We start from the raw sequence: 27,833 nt of genomic DNA, 5'->3' as shown, positions 1-27,833 counted from the left end.
AGCGAGAAGTAAAATGTTTAAAAATCGAAAAACTGAGCAACTGAGTTGTCCAAAATCGAAGAATTCAAAATTGAAACTTTAAACTTAAAAAACCGACAAATTGACAAATCGAAAAATTAATAACCGAAAAATCGAAAAAATTTAAAAAATCGAACAATTGAATGGAAAAACTGAAAAACCGAAAAATCGAGAAATCGAAACATCAAAAGATCAAGAAAGCGAGAAGTTGAAAATTTGTAAAATCGAGTAGCCCGAAATCAAAAATTGAATAACTGTAAAAACGAAAAATTTAAAAACCAAAATATCTAAAGGTGAGAAATTAAGAAAACGAAACATGAAAAAATGGAAAATGGAAAAATCGAAAAATTAAAAAATAAAAAAAAACAAATAGAGAAATCCCAAAAAACTAAAATTTAAAAAATCAGAGAATCGAAGAATCAAAAACTTAAAAATGGAGAAATTAAAAAATCTCAAAACTGAACAATAGAAAAATCGAAACATATAAAAATCACGAAAGCGTGAGGTCGAGAAGTTGAAACATTTAAAAATTGGGAAATTGGATAGCTCGAAGTGAAAAAATTTAAACTCAGAAAAACGGATAAATCGAGAAACTGAAAATGAAAAATCTAAAAATTTTAAAATCAAAGAATTGAAAAACCAAAAAATGTAAAAACGAGAAGTCGAAACTTAGAAATATCGAGAAATCGAAACATCAAAAAAGTGAAAAACTTAAAATATCAAAATACAAAAAATTGAAAAATCTAAAATTTTGAAAAATCGAAAAATCCAAAAATCATTCGAGAAATTGAGGAATCGAAAAAAAAGAGGTCGAGAAATACATATTGAAAAAATTAAAATCAAACAATGGGAAGTTTAAAAAATCGAAAAACTAAAAAAGAAACATATCGAGAAATCAAAAAATCTAAAATTTGAAAAATCGAAAAGTTGAAGAATCGAAAGACTGAAAAATCAAGAAATTGTGAAATGTCAAAAAATTGAAAAGTCGAAACATCAAAAGATCGAGAAGTCGAAAAGTTAAAAAATGAAAAATTGGAAAATCGGATATTTCAAAAGCGAAAAATTGAAAAATCGAAAAATTAAAAAATCAAAAAATTTAAATATTAAAAAATCCGAAAATCGAAAAGTCGAAAAATCAAAAAATCGAATAACCGAGAAATTGAGTAATCGAAAAATTGAAAAATCGTGTAACTCAAATATTGGAAAACTGAGAAATCGAAAAAAAAAAAGATTGAGAAATACATATTAAAAAATTTAAAATAGAACAATGGAAAATTTAAAAAATCAAAAAACCAAAAAATCAGAAATCGAGAAATTCGAAAGATTTTAAAATCAAAAAAATGGAAATCAAAAAATGTAAACGCGAAAAGTCGAAATCTCAAATGATCGAGAAATCGAAACATGAAAAAAATTAAAAAACCTAAAATACAAAAATTCAAAAAATTAAAATATTGAAAAATCCGAAAATCGAGAAATCGAAAAGACGAAAAATCAAACAATTGAAAAATCGAATAACTGAAATATTGAAAAATTGAGAAATTGAACGAAAGATCGAGAAATTAAAGAATGGAGAAATCGAAAAATCTAAAATTAAAAAGTTGAAAAATTGAACAGAATATGTAATTGGAAAGTCGAAAAATTAGAAAATCGAAAAACTGGGAAATCGAAACATCAAGAGAAAATGAAAATTAAAAAATCGGGAAAATGAGAAATAAAAATCAAAAATTGAAAAATAAAAATTTGGGTAAATGAAGAATTTTTCAAATGGATTTTTTAACTTCTTGACTTATTCCATTTTTCAATTTTTCGATTTTTAATTCTTCAGTTCCACGATTTTTAATTTTTCAGTTCCACGATTTTTAATTTTTCAATTTCTCGATATTTAACTTTTCGAATTTTATTGTATATGTATTATATTTAACTTTACAATTTTTGACGATTCTACAATTTTTCGATTTTCCAATTTTTCTTCCTTGTTTTTTTCCTTCCTCTTTTTTTTCCTTTTTTTTTTTAATTTTTATATTCTTAAATTTTGGTTTTAATATTTCAATTTTTCGTTTCTTCAGTTTTTTCATTTAGATTTATCACTTTTTATTTATTTATTTATTTATTTATTTATTTATTTCAATACAGTGTTCAACGGACTTTAAGCCCAATACCAGGACAAGGTTATAATATAATATTACAAAACAAAATTTTAAATTTTGAAATTTTTCGTTTTTTCACCTTTTCAGTTTTTCAATTTTTTCCTGTTTCAACCTTTGGAATCTAAAAAATGGAAACATTGTAAAATTGAAAAATCAAAAATGAAAAAACGAAAAAGTATAAAATGAAAACTTTGAAAAATCCAAAAATTGGAAATCAAGAATTAGAGAAATTGAAGAAACGAACTAGGAAATCCAAAAATTAAAAATTGAGAAATTTAAAAACCGAAAAAGGGCAAAATCAAAAAGCGAAACGTTGTAAAATCGAAATATTGACAATCAAAGAAACCGCAAAATCGGTTAGTTGGGAAATAAAAAAATTTCGAAATTGAAAAATTTTAAAACCGAAAAGCCGGGGAAGTGAAACATTTAGGATTGAAAAATTGAAAAAATAAAGGAAATAAAAAAAATAAGAATTGTGGTATAAAATCGGGAAACTGAAAATTAAAAAAATCTGGAAAATGAAATATCGGAAAATGAAGAATTACAATAAAAAATTGCTAATCGAAAAATTGAAAAAATTGTAAGTCGGAAAATTGAAACATTGAAAAATGGAATATTGGAAAATGAATGTAAATGAAAAATGAAAAACTGATAACAAAAAATTTATAGAAGGTAAACAAATAATAATAGGATTTGATTTTGCGATTTTTTTATATGAGTTAAAGAAAAGATTTTCCAGAAAATGGAGTGACTCGTTATTGATTTAATTAATAAAACAAATTGCCTCATTCACTAATTTTTTTGAGTTAGTCTACATAAGTAATTCTAAAAACTATGATTGCATTGTGGCGGGACTACAGACAAATAAACAGACAGACAGACAAACGGACGGACGTAAACGGTGACCACTGGTCATGAAACGCCAAGAAAACATGAAAGTGGCAAGTCGCTCGATGGACTCGATTACCATACTTCCTTAGCTGACGCTCAGGAAGTAATCAAGATCCAATTCTCAACATGAAAAAAACGGAAGATTTCTCAGGAAGTATGTGTTTCTGAGATAAAAAAATATTTTAGATTTTTCATGAACTGAACACTGTTTGAGACTTTCTTCAGCAAGTCTACTAATAATTAAATCCAGGATGGGTGAAAATCGAGCAGATTCAATTTCCTACGACATTGAGATAGCCAAGATGATAAGGATCTGGTCAAGTAAACATCACTTTATTTTTTGGCCTCAACTTCTGCTGAAAATGGGCGAATCCGTTTCTGTTCGTAATATTTTCTTTCAGTCTCAATATAAATCTGAATCCTAATTTGGTTGTCATAGGAACTAATAAAATAAAGATTATATCACTAGTGACTTATAAACTAATTTGTATAGGTATATACTACTTCAAATTAAAGCGGATCTCTTTAAATATTACTAATACATTAAGATAAAACTTGGAAGATATCGGATTTTTAGATTTTTACTTTTTTAACAAAAATGTAACATTTTTGCATTTTTCTCCTCTGCTTATTATACACACAAGTACCTGCTCTTTGGAAATATTAAAAGACCAGCTTAAACCCGAGAAGTTAATGCAAATCGACAAAACGGGTTAAAGGTTTTAGAAAATCGGTGTCAGTGTGAATTATTCTTTTTTCCGGGCTGTTGATTTTTTCGAGACTAATTTGATCACGGTTGATTCAAGTTCACTTGAAATCTGTAATGACGTTTCACGTTTTATTAATTTTTAATTCGTATCCAAAGACACGGAAGCGCCTTTGGGAGCGCCTGCGGCAAACGGCCCGATTTTTCAGGACGCCGTAGCTATTTTTTCAATAATTCGCTATTCGCAGGACAAAAGCGGCGACGTTTCCGGGGCATTAAAGTGAGGAGAAGGATGAAATGTGCGGTTGAAAAATCAAAGATTTATGGAAGAGCCGAGCTTTTCGTAATAGACATTGATGAATGGAAGGTTCTTTGGCTCTCTTCGGCCCCCTCCGGTATAAGCCCGATTTCGGATCTTAGTTGTTTTATTAATTTTATTGCGCTACGCCTGCCGACCCATTTTGAATAAATGAAGCAATGCTCATACCACGGTGAAATTTATGCCGGAGATAAAACGAAATTAATTAAAGGGTCTCCAAGAATACGTCGAATTAAAAACTTCATTGTCCCGAGTTGGAGATAATTTACTGTACCAAGTCGAGCAATCTCGGGACGGGTACACGGTGCGTTTAATGAGTTAACTAGTTCGTTAGCTTTCGTAATAAGAGGCCGTCATGTGGCTCGATCAATTCTTTCACTCATTCGGTTCTTTAACGCCTTCATTTGGGCGGACGGGAAATTTAAACTCGCCGCTTTTGTACTGTTCACAAGTTTTTTGTGGTTAATTTAATTAAATACTTCAACGGTTTTCTGTAAGCGGTTCAGCAAAATTGTTCATCGTATTGTGGAAAAAACCGAAAATGTCGCCCTGTTTATAAATAAGGGATAATGGCGATGATGTAATATGATGGTGGCGTGACAGTAGTAAACATCGTGTGTTATCTTAGGCATATCGAACCAGTTCTTGAAGTCACTTCCCGTACAATTACGACGCGACGTACGAGATATCACGTAATTAGTTTAATCCCCGAGTAGACTTCATTGCGGAGATTTATCTCTGAGTGGTTTATTTCTCAAAACGATTTCTAGTCCTCTAGTAATTTTGGCCAATCAGTTCAGATCCAATACTCGGGGTCACGAACGTCCGTTTTTGAAAGATTACCTTTATAATAAAAACATTCTCTTAAAAATTAAGTTGGGTGGAAAAACATCAGAAGGGTTGTTCTATACCAAATCGCGGATGAAAAGGGTAGCTGAATTAGGATCGCGTGATATATTAGATCAACTGTAAACAACAATGAACCTGAATTCAGAATTTGAACAAAATTATTTTCATGTCAAAAGCACTTTAACCACACTTAAGAACAACATGTCTTGTATGTCGTAGTGTTATTGTTAGTAAAAATGTCACATAATGTAAACTGTAAAAAAATGTTATTAAGAACAATGTTTACCGAGTAAACAACACAATTTTATATATTGATAGTGATTGTGTTGTCTTTAAATTACATAGTTCCACTTTTGCTTTATAAAATTCAAGTTATGAAAACATTACAAACCTCAACGTGGATAAATTGCGATACTCAAAAAAAAAATCTTCCTCAAAGCTTTTCTCGTTGTTCTTATTTGAAAATTGCTTATATTATAGATACATATCATCAGCTAAACGCTGAGACATTGAATGCCCGGTTAACAGCTGTATAGTCTGTTAGATACTACAAGGTTATATGGCTGTTGTAAAATTTGGGTATTGTGACGACGACAATGGAGTTAATAAGGCAAACCCACTGTTATAAATTGTGTCTGTGTTGGTTTAATGTACCAAAAATGTTTAAGTGGATTACCCAGCAGAGACAAATCCTTGATTTATGACGTTAGGATTGAGCCGGTAACCAGCCCTACAAAAGGAATTATAAGATATAGTGGGGCCAACCTTGTGGTATCTGACAGACTATACATTTGAAAAAATTATTTTTTGATGAAATTAATGTAAATAAATGCAAATCTAGTTTTTTTGACAAAAGTGATTTTTCTATAAGGCATGTTACAAATATTGTTCATATATTTTTTAACTCTTTCATTTAAATAAACAAATATTGTAATCGTTGTAATAACTTTTAAAACCCAACAAGGTAGAAAGTCAAATTTGAAACGGGTTTATGTTAGTAACTATTTCAATTTTATAAAATATGGGAATCCTTCACATGTGGTTTATGAATCCGTATTTAGTTTTTACCGTAGACATTAAGATTTTTGAAAAAAAAATTGTGTAACAACATTTTACACTTTAACTCGGAAACTGCAAAACTGAATACTTTGAAGTCTTGCAAACGTTTAAAAATTATCATAATCATGTAAATCGTTAATCAAAATTAGCCGAATAAATCCTCTCTGAAATATGCAAATGACTCTATAATTGTGGTTATCAATGGACGCATTGATTCTAGAATTACTTATACAGGGTGAAAAATTGATTAATGTGACAATGAATTGTATTGATTAAATTTAAAAACGACTCATTCCATTTTCCCGAAAATTTGGGAATGCAGTACTGTTATTATTAGTATTGTACACTGCTTCTATCCAAATTGATATATGTACTTGTCTTTAGAAAAATGTTGTTGATGTCATTAGATACCTACATATCGGGGGTAGAGAAAAACGCATGTGTTTTATTAATTCATACTGCTCTATATAATTGACATTTCCGCATTGTCAGCTGTCATCCATTAAATTTGAGGTTAAATGCAGACGCATTACACAATGTTTACAATTAATCAAAGCCAACTTGATGACTTTTTTAACTGAACGCCCGTTATATTGATTGTAACTTATTATAAGAAAATAAAATTCGCAAAATCAAACCTTATAATTTATCAAAAAATCTGGATTTATTTACCTTCGACCAATTTTTTGATGTCACAATTTGCCGTTTTTCCTTTTTCTTCGGTTTCACAATATTTTGGTGTCACAATTTTTTGTTTTTACATTTTCTTTGATTTTTCAATTCTCCATTTTTCAATTTTTAGGTTTCATAATTCTTCTTTTTTACAAGTTTAGTTTTTTCAGTTTTTCAGTTTCCCGACTTCCAAATTTTTCAACTTTTCGTTTCTTCAATTTTTTCATTTGCAAATTTTCAAGGTTTGAAATTTTTCATGTGTCGAATTTTCAATTTTTCGTTTCCTCAATTCTTCGTTTTTCTATTTCCTTTATTTGGCCAATTTTCTTTCGATTCTATAATATTAAAATTTTTCAGTTTTTGCAATTTTTGGGTTTCTCAATTATCTGATTTTTCGATTTTTCGGTTTCTCTTTCGATTTTTCAATTTTTCGTTTCGTCAGTTTTTCAGGTCCTTGATTTCCAATTTTTAGATTTTTTAGTTTTAATTTTACACGTTTTCGTTTGTTTTTTTTTTCATTTTCGATTTTTCAGTTTTTCCATTTTTTCTTTGAAAAGTTGAAAAATCGAAGTACAAAAAAATCATAAGAAATGAGAAAATCAAGAAACTGAAAAAAGAACAGATTTCAAAATCGAAAGGGTGGTGTTCATTTCCTTTAATTTTAATTTTGTTTGAAACTGAATAAACGAAAAATTATAAAATCCATACATTGAGATTTTAAAATTCTTCGTTTATTCAATTCTTCTGTCTTTAATTTTTCAGTTTCTCGGTTTTCCAAACTTCAAAGTTTTCAATTTTGCAATTTTTTGATTTCCAGTTATACGATTTTCCGATTTATTTTCAACATTTCGATTTTACAGAACATATGTTGGTTTTTTCGATGTTTTGATTTTTAAATTTGTAAATTTTAATCTTTGGATTTTTCAATTATTCAAGTTCTTGACTTCCAATTTTAAGATTTGTCAAAGTTTTCAATTTCATTTTCGTCTTTTCAGTTCTGATTTTTCAGTTGTACAATTTTTCCAGTTTTCGATTCGAAAACTCAAAAAATCGAAAGCTGAAAAACGAAAAATTGCAAAATCGAACAGTGGAAAATAGAAAAATTGCAAATGTAAGAACTGAATAAACGAAAAATTGGAACATTGAACAACTAAAATCGAGAAACTTGAAAATAGGAGTAAAAAAATAATGAACCGAAAAATCGAAAATTGATTATTATTTTTCGTGTAATTTTAATTCTCTTGTATAGCTCAAAACCCATATTTTGTATTTAAACATAAATTTTGCTCGATGTATGACTGTGGTTGTTACATCGGTAAAGATACTATTTTTGTTATTATTATTAGAAAACTAGAAAAATCAAATCGAATCGTAAAATTGGGAAAACCCAAAAATTGCAAAATGTACAATTATGGAATCGTCAAAATTGTCAGGTCGAAAGACCAACATTAGAAGATCGAAAAATTGGGAAGTCGAACAAATGAAAGTTTTTTAAATTATAATTATTACATGTTTAACATGAAAACTAGAAAAATAGCAAATCTAAAGTTGAAAAATCGAAAAATTGAAAGATACAAATATTTAAAAATTTTACATTAAAAAAAAAGAAAAATTATAAAATCGGAACACTGAATAAGAAACCGAAACGAAAAATTGCAAATCAAAAAATTGAAGAAATGAAAAATCGGAAAATTGGAAAAACTGAAAATTAAAATTTCGAAAAATGGCGAGTCGAAAAACTGAAGAAACAAAAAAATTACAAATTGAATAATTGAAAAATTCAAGTCGAAAAATCTCCGGGGGTGTAATTTACGACATTGGTTTCATTTTCTTTATTTTTTTAATGTTTCTTTCGATTTTATAAGTTTTCAATTTTTCAATTTTTGGATTTCTCAATGATCCGATTTTTCAATGTCTATTTTACAGTATTTCGTTTTTGGATTTTGCAGTTTCGATTTTTTATTTTTTCAATTTTGATATTTTCGATTTTTCAGTGTTTCGTTTCATCAATTTTTCAGGTTCTTGATTACCAATTTTTAGATTTTTCAAAGTTTTCATTTTATGCTTTTTCGTTTTTTTCATTTTTTATTTTTCAATTTTGAAATTTTCCCATTTTTTCATTCGAAAAGTTGAAAAATCGAAGAATAAAAAAATCGTAAGAAATTAGAAAATCAAAAAACTGTAAAAACAACAAATTTCAAAATCGAAAATGTGGAAAATCGAAAAACTGCAAATCAAGGAACTGAAGAAACGAAAAATTAGAACACTGAAAAACTAAAATCGAGAAACTTAAAAATAAAAAAAATATGAATCGAAAAATCGAAAATTGTTTATTTTTCGTATAATTTTAATTCTGTTATATATCTAACTCTAAGTTGACATTATTTAAACTTAAATTTTGACTTATGTATAATTGCAACTGTCACGTCAATAAAAGCATTATTATTATTATTAGAAATGAAGAAAAAAAAGCAAAATTGTACAATTATGGAATCATCAAAATTGCAAGGCCGAAAAACTGTAACATTGGAATAAATGAAAAAGTTTTTAAATCCGTTAATTGAAAAATGAAAAATTCTAAAATGGTAAAATTGAAAAAAATGAAAATGTTTAAAATTATAATTGATACATATTTAAAATGAAAACTAGAAAAATTGCAAATCTAAAATTGAAAAATCGAAAAATTGAAAAATCCGAACACTGAAAGGCCGACAAATTGAAAAAATAAAACATAAAAAATCGAAAAATCGGAAAATTGCAGATTCTAAGAACTGAAAACTTCAAAAGTTGGAAAATTAAAAAACTGAAAAAAAAAATCAGACTTGAAAATTCTAAAAATTGCAGGGCTAAAAACTCAAGAAATAAATAAAATTATGGTTATCAGAAAACAAAAATCACCAAAAAATGTTATAATTTTTCAAAGGGAGCCGGATTTGCTGAGCTGTACTTCCGGGACGAGAGAAGTTCTGTCGAAATAACCTTCAACCATTTTTTAAATTTTACCCTCGGTGTTCTCTTTTCTCTCCTGAACTCCCCGTTCTTCTTATCCTTCAAGGTACCCCTTCAGAAAATGGGTGAAACGTCAACCCTTTTCAAATTTGAAACGGTTCAAACCCGGAAAACGCGTTTCTGTTATTGACTGGTCGTGAAAGTCTTCGATTTCATTTCAAAATGATGAATTGAAAACTATAATCGTGAAATCATATTTTTACATAATTCTACTAGAATTCGTTAACAAATTTTCACTTAACGATTATACACTCCATGTGTGAAAACCCCACACATCCATTTTAAACTTTTTACAACTTTCACACTTTATCGTACGCCCAACTTTCCACAATTAAAATAAAATTCCGCAGATCCCGAGCCCTCCGCGTGCCGTAATTAAATATTTTTCTTGTAAATATGCTTAACAACCGAAAGATTCTTTCTAATTTCGGTGAACTGATTTGTAAAAATAGCCCCGTCGCGCCCTCTCGCCCGCTCTTTGATCTCGCACCGCAAAAAAAGATGAAAGCTTTTCTCCCGAAATCAATTCAACAAAATTCTAAATGCATTACATCAAGACTTATTGTATCGAAGATCGTAAATTTTTCACTTCACTTTAGATTTTTTTAACAGATTAAGCGAAGATAATCCCGTTTCCATAAAAATTCTGATATAGAAAGACATTTTTCATCGTTTCGGCAGCGACGAAATCTTGCGTTAAGTAAATATTTTTTCTTTTACACCCTGATCCATAAGCTGCGAAACGATAAAACAGAACAGAGTGTTATGCTGCGATTTCGGAACGCATAATTCACGGTCGCTTTAAATTTACCGACTTTGTAAATTTTTTATATTTTGACAATTGAGTGAAGCGAACGGTGTTTCCATTGTAAGGTACGAAAGCGACCCGGCGCCTCCACCATTATTCTACATCAAATTCAAAAATATCGACTAGCGAACGTTAATAAACGTACAATGCTGCCTCTTCTACAGCTCAACACTCCAGATACCCTTGTTTACGAGTCGGTTAAGGCTGGGAAAAATTTATCGGTTTGTGGATGAAAAAGAAATGCCGGGGAATAACTCACTGGCCTGAAATCCCCAGATAAGAAGAAGAAAGGTCCATTCTACACAACAATTTACTTTAGCTTGCAATTGCACTTTGTGTCTTTCGGCCATGACCAAGATAAGTGAGTTGTTGCCAAAATGAGCTTTTAGAGTAGTGTTCAGTCGGAGAAATGGGTTTAGGTTTTGTTGAAACTAGTGTTAGAAACGAGATTATATCGAAATAAATGGAATGACCTAGTGGGTGAATAATGCCGAGTCAGTTGTTACTGTTCTATTAATAAAAACAGCACGTTTTGACTGGCAGATGCGTTTAACCAAATCGATCGTCTCTATAGAGACAACGGGATGCAATTCAACAATGAAAAATGGACGAATAAAAAAGGGTTTTAACGTCACAATGGCGAGGGAAATGTATTAATATCTCAGTTGATAGCAGTTATGAAATAAAGACTGTGTGTGTACTTTTATCTAATAATGGCATGACATTATTTAGAATCTAATTGTTCCTGTCGCTTTAAAACAATTTGTACGCTACATGGTACACTTCTGTTTACTTTCGAAATGCAATAAATTTTCCTTAAATGTTCTTACTTAAATTGTCTTTCTTTACGAAGTGTGATATATTGCCTCAGAAGTAAATTATTTCAATGACTAGAAAACTTTGGGGAAATTCCAAGTCGTAAAGCGTTCGCTTCGTGGTAAAAAACGACGACTTGCCAAGACATGACAGATTCAAAATACCAATGACATGATGCTTTCGAATCCATAATCAACTGATTAATGAATAAGAACGCAAAGAAAAAGCAAATGTTAAATTCATCGCTTATGTATTCTTTCATTATTCATCCCTTTCTCTTCCCCAAACAGCTCCTGTTTGCTCAAGTGCTCTCAATCTCAATCAATAATTCTTATTTGTCTTTGGATCATCCCCCACCTTTTTAACTTTCTGCTAGGGAGGATATAATGAGGCAAAATCAGCAGGATGTTTTACATTTTCATTCCTGGACCGTTTTATATTGTTTGTAAGGGAATACGATTTTTAACCTAGCGGTATTCTGTTTCAAACCATCAACAATGTTAAGAAGTCTTAGAACTATTAAGTTTCTTACTAGTTCGCCTCCTTGATACGACATGTCATTACTACGTAGCACCAAAAGTCTTGCTTAACTGAAATCCGCAAGAAAATACAGCTCGGGCACCAGTTTTTTTAAGTTTTTCGTTTCACTCCAGCGGTCACTCGAACAACTCGGACAAACTCCAAGAATCTATTGTAAAACACAAAATTCATGTATATAATTTAAATATAGTGAAGTAAACATAAATGTTGGCCGAAAGTGATAAGCACAACGTCGATTACGCCGACGATAGTAATAACAAGAGTACTTACACTTTCTTTCTTGAGTTCGCGTCCCTAATCCCGTACTAGCTACCCAAACTCAGTATTACAGTACCTTTTTCAATACAAGCACGAGACGATGTGATCAAGCACGCGATCAAGAGTGCCTTTTATAAGGAGTCGATGTGCACTTGTTTGTACGGCGCAGCTGAAACTGTCACCAGAGAGTGGGGGTACGCAGTGTCGCGTGTCATGACGATTATGAATTCCTTTATAATGCTTTGGGATGACGTCATTGATTTTCGATGGGGATGAGTAGTGAAATTTTAATCAACGTATAAATTATTCACAAACTTGATGTTGGGATAAACAATTAAGCGATCGAGATATGTAAAAACACTATATAGTACAAAATGACGAACGATTGACTATAGCTATACATTAAAACGAAATTTGCCCATTTGTAATCACCTACAACATTATTTGAACACGTATCCGTCGTTGTATATTTATGTATGTAAATACCCCATCGTTTGCAATTTAAAACGAATTTCAGTAGTAATTAGTTAGTTTTGATCTAAAATTCTAAATTTGACGGCTTGTCGTTGCTAAATTTGTCATTTGTGGCTAAATTACAAACTTTAATGAGTGTAGTTCTATTCTGAAAAGATGTAGTTTTTGTAAATTCAAACTTTGTAGAGGTAGTAAAGGTTGAGGGTTGAATAAATGCGCCCTACTGTACGAATTTTTGAAGGTGTGTGTTTCACATTAGTGCCATACTCTACATCCCAGCGTCTAACCGCGCCTAATCCCGACCCCATCTGTTCCAACAAGAAGTAAATGTATTTTTTCAATTTTATTTCGCGCGCAATTTACGAGAAACTTGTTCTGTGCCAATTTTCAATAAAAATAATTGGATCCGCTTCAACCTCAGCACAAAGGCGTCGTTTGACCGAACGCTACTTCCGTAATTAGCAACAATTTGTAACACGTTGTATAATCAGGGGATCAAGGGAGTCTGACGTTCGTTACGCCCATACCCGGGAAAATTAAAATTTAATTTTTCGTGTAGGCACCTCTTGTAATCATCTGACACTCTTAAATCCCCCTCTTTGTCACATCCACGTACTGATTGCGACGCGGAATCTCCCAAACTTTGGAAAGGTTTGTAATTAATAACCGAGATAGACTGATACCAGGTGCTTACAACGCCGGCGAAGTTTAATCGACTCTTTTTTCGTTTAAGTGTTTTTGCCGGTCTAAATTAAGCTTTAAAAGGTGGAAGTTCGGTATCTTTGCCGGGACGACATTCTCATTTTTGTGGGTAGATTAAATGTATAGATCTGGTGCTGTCACGAGGACGATTTTACGGAACTCTACCTCTGAACAGACTAACGTGTTTATAATAAGCAAATTTATTTTTTTTTTTACAGTCACAAATATTGTCGTGAATTGTCTCAGAATGCGCAAATCCGTCCCAACGGATGAAGAAATTTAAAAACACTCCGCTGATTGTAACCGATCGAGAACTATCTAATTCCTCAAAGGTCGAAGTTCGAAACCATTAGAAGCACCCTCATTTTTCGTCATTAGTGCGACACGTGTCGATTTCGTGTGCGTAAAGTAATTGTTTTATAGGACCTTCTCGGTATTCCCCTGGCACGTGGATATCGAAACCCCCGCAAGGAAATGTATCCTGATTTAAAGGTGGAGATTCACACTTCATTACCTTTTTTGTTATGGCTTCATTTCTTCGTGGATCTGGAACATGTCAGCTTTGATTTTGACAGAAGACGATGTAATTCGAGTAGAAATAGCGGACCAGTGCGTCAGATGTAATCTTCGTCAATATAATGGAGACGCTTGGCTTTGTGGGGGTAATTGAAGCTGTAATTATGTGACGGCTAAAATAATCGAGGCATTTTGATGACAACAACCTGGTACCGCTCGGTATTGATTACGTCACTTCTTACGTGGAGATGTTACGAGATCCTTGGCTCGGCTACGTTCGATTTAAATTTTAACGTCGGGTGTAGTGTTCCAGGGAACGTCGAGGCTATAAAGAAACGTACATGACACAATTTTTAAACGTTGTTGTCGTCCGTGGGCCAAATTTGTTACTGCTGAATTTGTTTACCTAATTTGAAACTATTCATAACATAACATAAAGTTTATATGTTCTAGTAAACAAGTTAGGTCGTTGATATAAATCACGAATAACCGAGGACGTACACCGATCCTTGGAGTATTCAGGAACTGACAGGGCTTATGATAAATATAACTGTTTGTTACAATAGTTGTAGGAACGTTATTTTTAGAACCATACATGAAACACTTCAACAAGTATGAGAATAATTGAGATGGGACGGTAATGTTTACATCGCCTTTATCACCTTTCGAGATCGTCACTGGACACACGACTAAATTAGTCGAAGTTTTAACGACTGCAGAAATAACGTTACCAACTGTAGCAAAATATGCAAAATTGTCTCGGTTAAGAAGTTATCGTTAGCATACACTTTGTATAATTCGCCAAAATCAGGAATCCTCTCACGGCGACATTTTCCGAGGATACGTGAATGCTCCAGATGATTTTAAATCGTGCATTCCGTCAACGATCCTCACCGGCAGACACCGCCACTGAAATTTTATTTTATTATATCAAATACCCTTACAAAAGCGTTTCCGGATATGAATTCGTGCCTAAAACTATGAAATCGAAGGATGTCCCATCGCCAATCTCCCGTCGCACTTTTCTACGGTCCTCGAGCCGGTTGTAATCCCGGGCGGAACAAAGAAAAAGTGTACCGGAAAGGCCCGGACTCAGCTGGAAGGTGAATAATAACGAGCTCTGACTCTTGTTCCGGCGCCTTCGGTAGCTCCGTTCGCACTTTTTTTCCAAATTGCGTATAAATGCGCTTATTTATGTTAACTAACGCCCTCGTGCAGGAGCTGGCGTTCTTCCAAACCCAGCCCAGGTCACCGGATTCATCCTTTTTTTTCCGGCACAACCCGACCTTGAGCCATGTTTACTGTAAACTGCAAAAGGGGTTGGCTCGGCGCCAGAACAGGGCCTCGCCACTGGCCATTTTGTTGTGCAGCGGAGATATCTCTTATTTGTTGTCTGCGGCGAATTTCGACACTTGGGATGAAGAACGAAGGAATTGTTTGCAAGGTACAAGCTAATCTAGGATTACGATCTACATTGGAAATTGTTTAGGGCGTGAACTATACAGAGTGTTACATCAACTGTTTCATCAAAATCGATTAAGACTTGACCAATGTTTAAATACTGGTGATTCTGAACGTCGTGGTCATCTTTCTACATCATCGTTCAAAATTCAGCCCCCTCCAAATATTTATTTGCGAAGAATTATTTGTATCAGTATGCGTAAATGGAGTAAACATTATTTCTGAGGCTCAGTTAATCGTTTGATTAAACATTGAAATCTCGGAAAATGTTCTGGTTTAAATTTTCATATTAGTCATTGTTCTTTCATTGATTTTGTCTCATAAGGATCGTTCTGTTACGCAAAAATTTGGTCATGAAACAATAAATAAGGATAAATACTTCCCTGAAATTTTTATAGAATTTAATAGAGAGAGAAGTTCAAATGATATCTGAGTCGTGGTATTGTTGAAAAACCTCTTTTAAAAGTTGGTGGCTCAAACCGGCTGAATGCAGATGCGCGCGCACCCCAGAACTAAACAATGGCCCTCAGCAGCGGGTGTATTGTGTGTTGCGGCAACCCGAGGCGCTACAAAAATTGTCGCGGCAACGTATCCGTTATCTATTTGTCGCGCTTATAGCCCCAGGAACGTGCCACCAGGGACATTCTAATTAAGCATCCATTAGCCGTAATCACCCGCTGCATGATTTATTTAGTAATTGCGGCGGCCGACTGAAAATCGCTGTTGTTTAACCTGTTCACGACCTGGCATTGCTCTAATCGAATTGGATTAAAAGAGAGCACAGACCCGCGGGCCTTTTAGATAGAGGCCGGTTTTAATTGCGAGGGAACACGAAAGCTGGAAATTGAAGATTACCACATTCGCACCACTTTTTTTTTTCGTTTACCAGGTTTATATCGTCCATATAATGCGACTAATCTCGGTATGGATTAATGGATGTTGAAACGAGATTTGAAAATGTTTAGTCTATGTGTATGATTTATCTGGCGGCGTTTCCTTTTAACCGCCATGAAATTGAAAGTTGCCACATTCACGCTGTGTAAGCTCGTATGTTATTGTTGTATGGGAATTATTGGGGAAATTATTGCAATGCCGCGTTTAAAATGGGATTCAGGCTTTTGTGGAACTGACCTAGAGTTTGTGCTTCCATTCGCTGCAAAATGGTCGTTTCGTGCTTTCATTTGTTAAGCTCGCTTGAGATATGGCTAAAGTCGGGAAGTGGTGAAAGCACAAAAGGTGCAGTTGATGAAGTTGCATTTATAACTTTCTTCAACGAGAGTCACTTTGTTGGAACATATTGGAGTAAGGATATTCTAGATGAGTTTTTGAAATTTCTATTTTTGGACTTGAAGCCGTGTCAAAAATATTCATGCTTCTCATTCAGGCTATGCATCCTGTATTTCCCGTTCTTCCTTTGCCTTGAGAAATTTATGATCAGATTCCATTCGCTCATAAACCTACAGAACTCGTAACAGTACTCTAATATTTCATCAACCCTGTTTTATGTTTGTTTATTACCCACCTATACGTACCTCACGAATTTATAATACATAATCTTTGTTCCATTTGTCCACACTGTATCACGTCGAAATATAATATGTTACCTTAGTTCTTTTGCACGTTTGCCTAATTGCTAAAGAACTTAATAGCCATTTCCACTTGCTACACCTGCATAAGCCTGCAATTTTCCCCAATAACGTTCATCCAACTATAATTAATGCTTTAAATGCTTCTATTTAGCTTCTGTTAATGAATGCTGCTAATAAAGGCTTTAATAATTTACATTTGTGACGTTTGTTCATTAATTCCCGACCTGAAATTACTGCTGTTTTAAGTACATGTCAATAAATAACTCGTTCATTTTCACTTACACTGTAATTGTTAACAGTTCATTTGAATTCTGCAACAATTTCACTGTACATGCAGTCGCTCGCCGTTTGTTGTCCGTCAAAACGTGAAAGGTATTTGTAAACGAACTAAAGAAATGTCAACCGTTGAAAATCTATCAGTCTTCCCAAGACAATAATTGTAAACAGCAGCGTCGGCGAAATTTACCACCGCTGCGTAAGCGAAATTTGCCGCAGCAGTGTCAGTCAAGTTGACGTCGTTCGCGTACCGTAATTCTCCGATGATGATTCCTTGTAGTTTGAAACAGATGTCGGAGCGCAGTTTCCTGTTGCTCCGGTGGCAATCCCATCGGAAACGCACATTTCAGGTAATGTAAGTGCTGTGACAAATGAGAATACTTTAAAAGCATTCCGGAAAATGTGACATCTCTTGTTATTTGTTCTTTTCCGTAATAAATTCTGGCGCGAGAATGATGAACAACGCCGTAGGAGCTAAGGGCCTGTATGCGAAATTGTTGAATTTTTAAATCAACATGCGAGGGGCCCCAGTCGTGCGATAAAACTGTTGTTATTTCAGCGCGCGAATAAATTTTTGAAAAAAACTTTTTATTGCATGTCCATTTCTAATGTGAAGTGGAGGTAACGAAAATTACAAATCGGCCGACGTTTTAATAAAACATGGCGGGACAGATCAGCATAACCTTGTCTAAATAATGCAAAAGTGGGGTAAAAACGGGGATTTGGACGAGGCAAGGCAGCAATAAATGGCAACGCATTGATCAGTTTTTTTGGGGGAAATTAAGGAATAAAAGGGAGGGCGCGTTTCTTGCCTTTTTTATCATTCCATTCAATTTTTTTCCAAGTGCTGGAGATCAGCCATTTGCTGTGTTTTATGTTAACGATCTCTGTCATACCGGGTGTTTTCCACTAAAAAAATATATATAAATGAACGGTGTTTCCTCAAGTACGCTAGCGAGATGGAACGACGTGAATATGTAAAATGAATTCCAACAGCTTTTTTCGCAGCGTTCTGACTGGGAAATAGATGGTAATATGCCACTCATGTCCATCATTGTAAAGCTATTTTGATGGGTAGCATGTACATGTAAACGAGGGAGAAATTTTAATACGTCTTTTTTATTATTTTCATGGTTGCGTCGTAAACTTGTTATACAAGTTTATTTAAGGCTGCACCGTTTTTATTATCTTAGAAAAAATAAGAGAGCAATAAACCAGCAATCAAGATTACTTAAAATTTATGAAAATGCAAAAGCATGTAGCGAGGAGGAAGGTCGTTTTTATCCTTCTTTAAGGTTATTTCTTTCGTCCACGATAGTGGAACTGAATTGATGGGAGCAAAAATAGCATACGAGCTATTTTTGTGCAAGTCGGACGAGTCACTCACGAAAATGCTAATTTGTTCGTAGCAAGGGGTTGAAAAGCAATCAACGAGGGGTGCCTGAAGTGAACAAAATATATTCATAATCTACAACCGTTGCGTAAAGTGAACTTAATTCAGTAAGGTAATAACACCCATTACCATACGAGACGCCCTATTATCCCACTAGTGTGGCAATAAATGTCGCTCTTTCGTTGCGTTTTATATTTAGTCTGGCCAAATGTTTCCGTTACCGGTTTACATCTGATATGTCCATTTTTCACACGACGATCAATACTTCAGACACAAATAGTTATCTAGGTTGCTATGATATCTATTTACTATAAACATATCGATCCAAGACTGACCAAATCCGTTCAAATTACAGCCTAAATGTCTTTTTTTTGTTATAGGTTTTAGTAGACTGAAGGAAAAACACGACAGCCAGCAGGTTAATGTGTTTGTTCCGAACTGCGTTAATGGTCACGGAAAATCTCTTAATAAATCAGGTGTTAAAAAATTAACGCCTGTAGATAAAGTTGTTTATACAACACGTGGGTTAACGATTATAGCTTTAGTATCTAACGGCCTGCAAACTTCGCACACGTACGCTAATAATTGTGTCCCAAACGGAATAGCATTATTTTAATTAACTTACGTTGTATTAGCAAAAATTTCATCATGTTATTTGCAACGAAGCAAAAAAAGAGATTTTAAAATAAATTTAAACCTCAAGCTGAACCAGAATTAAATTTTACAATAAAATTTAATACGGGTATAATGTCGTTCCTTTAAAAAAGACTCTCGTTTCTCGGATCCCTGGAAGTTTATTTTACTTAGGCTCCCACCAGATGTTTATCCTCGTATTTTTTATACAACAAACAAGTTTATTTTAGGGCGATTAAAGCGTAAGACGAGTCGTTCCACCCTTCCAAGTAATTGAGTACGGACCGAATTAATTCCAATTAGTTATTTTATACACTTTAAAGTCTGCGCTGTAAATTCGAAATAAATCTACGTTACGCCGTTTTAATTAACGTAAAATCTACCAATAATAGAGCACCATTCACATCCGAATTTAATCACTGGCAGGTACAAGAAACAACTAGGTCAGAGCGATTTCCACGAACTTAGATTTTATTCGAGCTTTTTGCCAACTTATAAGCATAAAAACATGCGAGAGGGTAAGCCGAGTAATTCTGTAAAACAGACAATCCTCGGATGCCCTAAATAGAGCAGATAACAGAAATTGGATGTATTCGGCTTTATTTTTTAAGAGATGGACGTTTTCGAAAACTCCCTGCTACTTTTAGCGTGAATTTTGCAGCCATTGTTTAATTAGGGATGAGTGGATGGGTTAAGTACACATACGGTGATATATTTAGGTCTCTAGTGGCCTACAAAGTGGTATCAATGGATCTCTGACTAGACGATTTTTTATAGCCCCATAAACCCAGCTTCCCTTAAGTCTATAATTCTTTATTATGTCAAAGACGGGACCGTGTATCTAGTTCTGAAGAATTGAAACGCAGCGGGAGCAGCAGTGACGTTTATTTTTTTGTGCTAAGCGAATAAATTGACGAATTTTTGGTGGTCGATCTTTAACTTGAAAAACGACGCAATTCCGATGAAATAAAAACATATTTGGGGGAAAGTTAAAAAATGTTTCTCTCACAGCAACACACATCTTTGCACGAATGAAACCGTAGGAAAATTCCTTAAGTTGATTTCTACCGAAAGATTAACGTCATTTAACTTTGTAAAAAAAATTTAAAAAGTAATTGAGAAGGCGACAATACAGTTACAAAAATGAAACAAGATATTGAATGAATTCAAAGGCACTTCAAAGCAAATAACAAAATAAACTTTCCGAGAAGTTTGACAAAAGATCAGAGAAAATAACGAGTAAAAATGAGTTTTAACAAAAGTCGCGGCCACCGAAACGGTTTCTCTCTCCCTATTGTGCTGCATATTTCACATTATAAGTTTCCCGGTGGTAATTATTATCACAGTTAATTAAAAAACAACCCTTAATAGTGTCTTTATTTTTGTAATTCGTTTGATATACAGTGTACCTACGAGTACTTAATGAGTAAATTTAAAAAATGTATCGTCAGGAAAAGTCTGCTTAGAAACATCAAAGCGCTTGAAGTTTCACCAGAAGTGAAGCAACTTTGATTCTCAGATTCGTTTTTCCCAATTTTCCATTTTATAAATTGTTTCCTGTTCAGGTGACAATTCTAAAGTGATTTGTATCTATCTTTGTAAAGTTAAATTTCATTAAAGTGTATATTTAGAGAGCTTTTCAAGGTACAACTTTAAAAAAAATAAATTTCTAAAATACAAAGGAACACAGTATTTATTTAAGCATTACCGTTTTAAACGTTGAATAAGTTATTTAAAGTCGTAGTTAAAATTAAAATTGCGGTTGACGTGCCAGCACAACTATACATAAATGATGAAATATGAAACCAATTGCCACGACATCGACGTCTAGAATTTTCCATTCATTTTTAAAAATGTCAGTGACAGTTTAAAATTAAGCTACATGAGAAACGTGACATTTAAAGCTATTTATATCGTCAGCACTCGTACCCTGTCAAGTTTCAAACATGCACCACCAAACTTAAACACCGATTATTAATGTGGTTTTTAAATAAGGAAATAAAAGCCCCCAACACAAATATTTAATATCTGTCCAACAGATCCAACAACTTCAAATCTTCCGTTTCCAAAGTCGCTGCCAATGAACCCTGTACATTTAATGATGAAAAAGCCCTTCGCCCTTTCCCTCATCGCTCAATCACGTCTTTAAGGTCATTTCATTTGTTCCCTTATAACCCCGATTTCAAACAAATCGCAGAAATTTCGTCATGTGTCACTTAGTGGATTTCAGGGGTGGTTTCGAACACAAGTCGCGACGATGGCGACAGAGTACGAATCTCGGGTTTTTTGTCTGTGTATCTTCTGGGATTAATGAAAACGTTTGAAAGAAAATGTCTCTCAGTTAACTGTAGGTATCTACTGAAAGTTTGTGAACGATAGTTGTGTTTAATTAATTATTTTTTTTAATTCTAAGAGGATACATAGCTGAAAATATGCTTCTATACCCACAAAACTATAGTGAATTGAGTGACAAAAACCGCAATATCCTCCCTTTCTCCGTTCAAAAATTATGAAGCGTCAGTCACAATTTGGTTTTTTGACTTTTGGTTAAAGGATTTCGTTTAAAATGGTGAAAATTTTCAACGACCAATGCCAAAAACGCACTCAGCTGGGCACAATTAGTCACTAAACTTAATTTCAGGCAGATCGCTACATGTTTATTACTTATTTGGGCAATTTTCCGGTCAAAATTTTCGAATCAAGCTATTTCGGTTGAACGTACCCCAATTTATGTGAAAATTATCCCTTTCCTTAATTCGAACCTCCCGAAAAACAATCTAGGACCAAAAAATTTGTAGAATACCTTTTGATTTTTTTTTTTTTTTTAATTTTTCAATATTCGAGTCATCCGAACATGACACCGTCCCATAAATGTGTACGTAGATACTAAACGGACATAGATAGCTCTATGAAAATACACTGCTATACCCAAAACACTATAGGAAATCGAATAGTAAAAGCCGCAATACGCTCTCTTTGTCCGTTCAGAAGTTATGGACCGTCAAACTCACAATTTGGTTATTTGACTTTTGGTTAAAGAAGAATTTCGTTTAAAATCGTGAAAATGTTCAACAATAGATGGCAAGAACGCACTCAATTGGGTAAAATTGGTCACTAAACTGAATTTCAAGCAGATTGACACATGTTTATTTTTTAGGTAATTTTCCGGAGATAGTCCGGTCAAAATTTTCGAAATTTAGGTCAAGCTATCTCGGTTAAACGTACCTCAATTTGTGTGAAAATTACTCCTTTCCTTAATTCGAACCTCCCGAATTAGAATCTAGGACCAAAAAATTGTAGAAAAGTTTTTGATTTGTTTTTAATTTTTTAATATTCGAGTCTTCCGGAAATGACACCGTCGGAGAAATGTGCACGTAGATTCTAGACGGACATAGATATTTAGATGAAAATGTTCTTGTAGACCCAGAAAACTATAGACAATCGAATTGTAAAAGCCAGAATACGCTATTTTGGTCCGTTCAAAACTTATGGACCGTCAAACTCACGATTTGGTTTTTTGAGTTTTGGTTAAAGACGGATTTCGTTTAAAATAGTGAAGATTTTCAACAACCGATGGCAAGAACGCACTCAGTTGGGTAAAATTGGTCACTAAACTTAATTTCAAGCAGATTGCCGCATGTTTATTTTTGGGCAATTTTCCGGAGATATTCCGGTAAAAATTTTCGAATTTAGGTCAAATCAAGGTATCTCGGTTAAACGTTCCTCGATTTGTGTGAAAATTACTCCTTTCCTTAATTTCAACCTCCCGAATAGGAATCTAGGATCAAAAAATTGGAGAAGAGCTTTAGATTTTTTTTTTATTATTTTTTAATATCGAGTCATCCGAAAATGACACCGTCTGATAAATGTGTACGTAGATAGTAAACGAACATAGATACCTGGATAACAATACAGCTGTATACCCAGAAAACTATAGGAAATCGAATGGTACTAGCCGGAATACGCTCTCTTTGTCCGTTCAAAAGTTATGGACCGTCAAACTCACAATTTGGTTTTTTGAGTTTTGGTTAAAGAAGGATTTCGTTTAAAATAGTGAAAATTTTTCACAAAAACGCATTCAGCTGGGCAAATTTAGTCACTAAACTCAATTTCAGGTAGATCGATAGATATGTTTATTTTTTGGACAATTTTCCGGAGATTTTCGAATTTAAGCCAATTAAAGCTCTGGGTTAAACGTACCTCGATTTATCTCAAAATTACTCCTTTCCTTAAATCTAAACTCCCGAATAAGAATTTAGAACCAAAAAAATTATAGAACAGCTTCTGATTTTTTTAATTTTTTTAATATTCGAGTTTCCTGAAAATGACACGGTCCGATACATGTGCACGTAGAGATTCTAAACGGACATAGATATTTAGATGAAAATATACTTATAGACCCAGAAAGCTATAAGAAATCGAATGGTAAAAGCCGGAATACGCTCTCTTTGTCCATTCAAAAGTTATAGAGCGTCAAACTCACAATTTCGTTTTTTGAGTTTTGGTTAAAGAAAAATTTCGTTTAAAATAGCGAAAATTTTCAACAACCGATGCCAAAAACGCACTCAGTTGGCTAAAATTAGTCACTAAAATTAATTTCAAGCAGATTGACACATGTTTAGTTTTTAGATAATTTTCCGGAGATATTCCGGTCAATATTTTCGAATTTAGGCCAAATAAAGCTATCTCAGTTAAACGTACCTCGATTTGTCTGAAAATTACCCCTTTCCTTAATTCGAACCTCCCGAATAAGAATCTGGGACCAAAAAAAAAATGTAAAACAGCTTCGGTTTTTTTTTGTGTGTTTTTAATATTCGAGTTTCCCGAAAATGAGACCCCGTCCAATAAATGTGTACGTAGATTCTAAACGGACATACACATCTAGATGAAAATATACTAGTAGACCCAGAAAACTATAGGAAATCGAATGGTAAAAGCCAAAATACGCTTTCTTTGTCGGTTCAAAAGTTATCGAGCGTCAAACTTACAATTTTATTTTTTGAGTTTTGATTAAAGGAGGATTTCGTTTAAAATAGTGAAAATTTTCAACAAAAGCGCACTCAGCTGGGCAAAATTAGTCACCAAACTCAATTTCAGATAGATTAACACTTGTTTATTTTTTGGGCAATGTTCCGGAGATATTCCGGTCAAAATTTTCGAATTTAGGCCAAATCAAGCTGTCTCAGTTACACGTACCTCAATTTGTCTGAAAGTTACTCCTTTTCTTAAAGCGTACCTCCCGAATAAGAATTTAGAACCATAAAAATTGTAAAAAAGTTCCTGATTTTTTTTTTTTTAATTTTTTAATATTCGAGTCTCCCGAAAATGACACCATGCGATACATGATACATGTGCACGTAGATTCTTAGATATTTAAATGAAAATATACTAGTAGACCCAGAAAACTATAGGAAATCGAATGGTAAAAGCCAGAATACGCTCTCTTTGTCCGTTCAAAAGTTATCGAGGGTCAAACTCACAATTTGTTTTTTTGAGGTTTGGTTAAAGAAGGATTTCGTCTAAAATAGTGAAAATTTACAACAAAAACGTACTCAGCTGAGAAAAATTAGTCAGGATATTCAATGTCAGGTAGATTAACACGTGTTTATTTTTTGGGCAATTTTCCGGAGATATTCCGGTCAATATTTTCGAATTTAGACCAAATAAAGCTGTCTCGGTTAATCGTACCTCGATTTGTCTCAAAATTACTCCTTTCCTTAAATTTAAACTCGCGAATAAGAATTCAAAACCAAAAAAATTGTAAAACAGCTTCAGATTTTTAAAAAAATTTTAATATTCGAGTTTCCCGAAAATGACACCGTCTAATACATGTGCACGTAGATTCTAAACGGACCTAGATATTTAGTTGAAAATGTACTTATAGACTCAGAAAACTATAAGAAATCAAGTGGTAAAAGCCGGAATACGCTTTCTTTGTCCATTCAAAAGTTATAGAGCGGCAAACTCACAATTTCGTTTTTTGAGTTTTGGTTAAAGAAAAATTTCGTTTTAAATAGCGAAAATTTTCAACAACCAATGCCAAAAACGCACTCAGTTGACTAAAATTAGTCACTAAAGTTAATTTCAAGCAGATTGACACATGTTTAGTTTTTAGACAATTTTCCGGACATATTCCGGTCGATATTTTCGAATTTAGGCCAAATAAAGCTATCTCGGTTAAACGCACCTATATTTGTCTGAGAATTACCCCTTTCCTTATTTCGAACCTCCCGAATAAGAATCTGGGACGAAAAAACTTGTAGAAGAGCTTTAAATTTTTTATTATTTTTTTAGTTTTTTAAGATTCGAGTCTCCCAAAAATGGCACGCATAAATATGTACGTAGATTCTAAACGGACATAGATGAAAATATACTTATATACCCAGGAAACTATAGGAAATTGAATGGTAAAAGCCGGAATACGCTCTCTTAGTTCATTCAAAAGTTGCGGACCGTCAAAATCACAATTCGGTTTTTTGAGTTTTGGTTGAAGAAGGATTTCGTTTAAAATAGTGAGAATTTTCAACAGCCGATTCCAAAAGCGCACTCAACCGGGCAAAGTTAGGGTTGAAACTTAATTTTAGGTAGATTGAAACATTTCAGGAGTTATTTCAGTCAAAATTTTAGAATATTAGGCTGAAAATTACTCCTTTCTCTAATTTGAATTCCTGAATAAAAATTTGACGTAGATGATAAACGAACATAGATACTTAGCTGAACATATACTTCTGTCCCAAAAAACTATGTATAGGAATTCGAATCGACTTAGACACTGAGTCTACGTTGTTGGTTTAAAATTTTCATATTTCGGTAAATAGGGAGTTTTAGATCGATAGACCAGAGAAGCAGCCAAAAAAATACATTTAATTAAAAACAAATGGTTAGCAGGGCAAAAAAATATTGATATTTGTTTTTTAATTTTCTCTAATATTTTTTTTGAGAATCGCCAAAATTTACGTAACATCAGGAAACCATGTGGCGACTTTTACTTTTGTTTTGAAACGCCAATTTTAAAGTCAAATCCCTGCACCAAAGTTAGAAGTAAACTCCTGAAATTTATCTGATATCATTAAATATTTTGTCGCCATAAACCCGGAAACCACTGCGTCAATGGGAGCAATTGTAATTTTTTCATATTTATGGCAAAGTAGAAACTTTTGTAGTTAAACGGTTTTTCTCCTTTGATATGAATATGTATGGAAATGAGATATTTTATCGGAATGAATATGAAGTACCATAAACGTTTTAACAATATGGTTGCTACAATTTGACAACATAATACCGACAGACGGCTATCAAGAACTCCTGGAGCAATGGTCAGTATATTCCTCCAAAAGAGCATGTTTCTGAATTTTTGAGGAACCGACAAAACAATTAAAAACTAAATTTATCAAACAACGATAATAATAAAATATTATACTTTAAAAATGTTATTTCGAAACTATTCATTATCGTACGCGACATTCCCATCTTTTACGGTGCTGCTATCACCATACTGGGAAAAAATCAAGAAACGCCAGGGGGAAAACAGGCTAATTGTCAAATACATTCTCACAATTTAAACGTTTTTGTAATATTATAACGTGAAGAAAATGTAAAAAAAAGATATGATATACTTCCAAAATTATTTTGAATAAGTGAATTGAATAAGTCCCATCAATTTGATGTACAGTACACTAAGTAGTGAATTAAAATATCCCCAAATCTAAAAGAAAAAATAATCTTTGATTACTTAAATACTATTAATACTACATATAGGCCCAAAGATTTCTTAAACTATATTTTCTTTACTGAAAATACTCCTGAACAATGTGTCATAGAGTTAGTGCGCCATTTTTGAATCAGCCGGTGTATGAATACGAGACTAGAATAAAAAACTTAGTAAAACATAGAATGGAGGATAAAGAATAACAGAAATTAAACAGGTGGGAAAAAATTTTAAAACTTAAATTTCTGGCAATTACAAAAATTATCATTTTACATTACGAAACCTTCAGTTAGAAGGCAACCAAAGAATTATGAAAGAGAAGGAATAAAACCCAAATTTTATACAAAATCGAACAACAAAAATTAAATTTTTATATAAACCGATAATGTTGGTGATATATACAGTGTTACTTGTGTGTGTAATTGCAAAAAGCAAGAAATGTTAAAATAAATATATCACTTTTTAATTAATTAACAGTAATTAATTATTAGCCCGACTAAATCTACATAAATATGTGTAGTCAATAGAACACCAATATTAATTAATAATACAAATTCTATACACAAATAGAATCCTGATTTGTCGTGTCCGAAACATGAATAATAACCTAAATAACAAATTTATTTCAACGGACACTTATTTTAGACGTTAAATTAATTAATCATTAAAGAACTCTATTTACAGCTGTAACGTGCCGCCAAGACCAAACCGTAAATAAATTATAAAACATGAAACCAATTGCTAAAACATCGACATCTAGACCAGTTTAATTAATTTTTCACATCCATTATAGTGTAAAAATAAAGTTGCCCCAAAGACGCAACGTTGAACACACTCCAGCCGCCAGCTACTACTTTCCCACAGTTTAAAACACGAGCCGCCAAACTCGAACACCTAATGTTAACGTGCTCTTTAAACAGCGAAATAACATTCATCGCTTCAACCCCCCAAGCGTAAATCTGAAACTCGTGCATCCAATCCAACATCCC

At 33.1% G+C, this 27,833-nt stretch overlaps 2 protein-coding genes across 3 annotated transcripts in view; one reads left to right on the top strand and one right to left on the bottom strand.

Moving 5' to 3' along the window:
• Positions 1 to 27,833, top strand: part of LOC135142408 (origin recognition complex subunit 5-like) — a 174,918-nt gene that overhangs the window by 132,388 nt on the left and 14,697 nt on the right. The gene's annotated exons all lie outside the window — the stretch shown is intronic.
• The window catches only part of LOC135142390 (uncharacterized), a 105,126-nt gene that overhangs the window by 77,052 nt on the left and 241 nt on the right, over positions 1 to 27,833 (bottom strand). The window lies entirely within an intron of this gene.

The sequence above is a fragment of the Zophobas morio genome, unplaced genomic scaffold, assembly GCF_036711695.1.
Source record: "Zophobas morio isolate AGI-343-1 ecotype UQ-CSIRO unplaced genomic scaffold, CSIRO_AGI_Zmor_V1 ptg000004l, whole genome shotgun sequence".
NCBI lineage: Eukaryota > Metazoa > Arthropoda > Insecta > Coleoptera > Tenebrionidae > Zophobas > Zophobas morio.
The sequence above is the reverse complement of the archived record's forward strand: the minus strand, read 5'-3'. Positions and strand labels throughout refer to the sequence as shown.